The sequence below is a fragment of the Rhagoletis zephyria genome, unplaced genomic scaffold (genome assembly GCF_001687245.7).
Source record: "Rhagoletis zephyria isolate East Lansing unplaced genomic scaffold, Rhagoletis_zephyria_1.1 Rzeph_scaffold_00623, whole genome shotgun sequence".
Classification (NCBI taxonomy): Eukaryota; Metazoa; Arthropoda; class Insecta; order Diptera; family Tephritidae; genus Rhagoletis; species Rhagoletis zephyria.
Window position 1 is genome coordinate 111,977 of NW_016157707.1, and position 1,808 is coordinate 113,784.

The 1,808-nt window shown below is 36.4% G+C and overlaps 1 long non-coding RNA gene across 1 annotated transcript in view; it reads left to right on the forward strand.

Annotated features, from left to right (window-relative positions):
* LOC108360755 (uncharacterized) overlaps positions 1–587 on the forward strand; it is an 869-nt gene extending 282 nt beyond the window's left edge. Inside the window, exons 2-3 of the long non-coding RNA XR_001847177.1 lie at positions 352–429; positions 497–587. This is a non-coding gene — a long non-coding RNA (uncharacterized LOC108360755). The remainder of the gene's footprint in view (positions 1–351; positions 430–496) is intronic.
* Positions 588–1,808: the final 1,221 nt, after the last annotated feature.

The window sequence follows — 1,808 nt, forward strand, 5'->3', positions numbered from 1 at the left end:
AAAAAAAGGTAAAATAATAAAGAATGCTTTACATACATATATTATATTAGCGAAATATAAATATAATATAATAAATTATGTCCTGGCAAGATTAACATAAATGAGTTGAAGAATAATATATATTCCGTGAAACTAATAAATCAAATAAACAAAAGGCACCAAGCACATGAACGCACACATATGTGAATATAGACGCACGTACATACGTATAACTAAACAATTGACATGTGAATATACGTACACAGCCTAACAGCCTAAAAAAAAAGGATAAAAAGGGTGATCACATAACAACGTCGATACCAAGATGATATTCACAACAAAAAAAAGGCTCAGCAAACAAAATTATTACAGGTTGTCGAGCACCAGGAGACACAAGAGTGTTGGAAAACAAAATTTTGGTGTTAAGCCTTTCTACCACCAAGGCAGCTGGTATGTACATACGTGTGTTTTATACATAGCGACCACCGATATACATACAGGGCATACAAAACCACAGGAACGGCGACAAGTGCATATGTGAGGTGAACGACCGGGAATACACAAGGAATGAAACAAGGAGACCAATTGCAATACATAGCTGAGAGGAGTCTGGAACACATTTAATAAAACATACATACATACATACANCGTTTAATCTCACCAATTAGTTTTAAATTTTGTTGCGATTTCACCTCGTTGGTTGTTTTGTAGGTTCGTATTTGGCGAATATGCAAGTGAGGTATGAAATTTAATTGCCGCGTATTCCAATTTTATTATTTTTCGCACGCTTTTTTATTAATAAGTGTTCGGTGGAGGATAAATGGCGTAGTGATGTGACCGTCCTGGAGTGAAAGAACGCTAAAGCACAATCACGACATTTACCCACCTGTGAATGCTCCCACTCTAGTATGCAGCCAAACTCTTGCTAGTTTTTCTTGTTTCGTTGCATTTCCATAACTTTTTGATTCCAGCCTCTCCATCTCCTGTATGCAGGCGCCTACATCACATGCGAGATCGGTAAGTGCTAATACCTAAGTTATATGTACAAATGTACATTCATCTATACATACGTAGTTAAATGCACCCATGGTTAGGCACGGGCATATGTGTTAAACGCATGAGAGCAAGAGATAGGTTGGAATATTACATACAGTGCGGGCATAGTAAATAGAGAAATTGAAATATATATATTATATTTACATATGTACTCGTGTACACATGTACATATTCTTACACTTTTTCTTTGAAGGTCTATTTCGTTTTGTATCTTTGAAATTTTTCTATATCCCGAATTTCATTATTCACCGCAAACACGCCAAACTCCATAAATACTAGGTAGATAAATACGTAGATATATAGATAGAAGTGAATTAATGAGTTTTTTTTGGATAGCCTGAATTTTCGTCATTTGTAGTAGTATATAAACACTGAGCATAATTGAATATAACGTTTTTATAAGAAGCTCTGTATATTGAATTCTTACTAAGGAAATATATGAAGAATGTGATTAGGATTCAACGAAAAATCATGGTTTGCTGATTTTTTTTTATATTGGTGTGGGTATTGCACTGGAGCAACAGGGGGGAAATGGGTGTCGACACTGATTGACGTTACTGACTTGGACATGAATTGTCAATAGACGTACGAACTAAGGTCAGGCTTAGGGGACTTTGCCAATTGTAGGAGTCACGGCGAAGTCCAAGGCTACAAGATCGTAGATGGGGTGGGCTGACTCCACCTGACTCGGACGGGCCTCTTCTATCTCCTTTATATTTCTACTCTCCCGGTTTTTCAGTATCTTTTCTCTAACAGGCATGATGACAAATTTT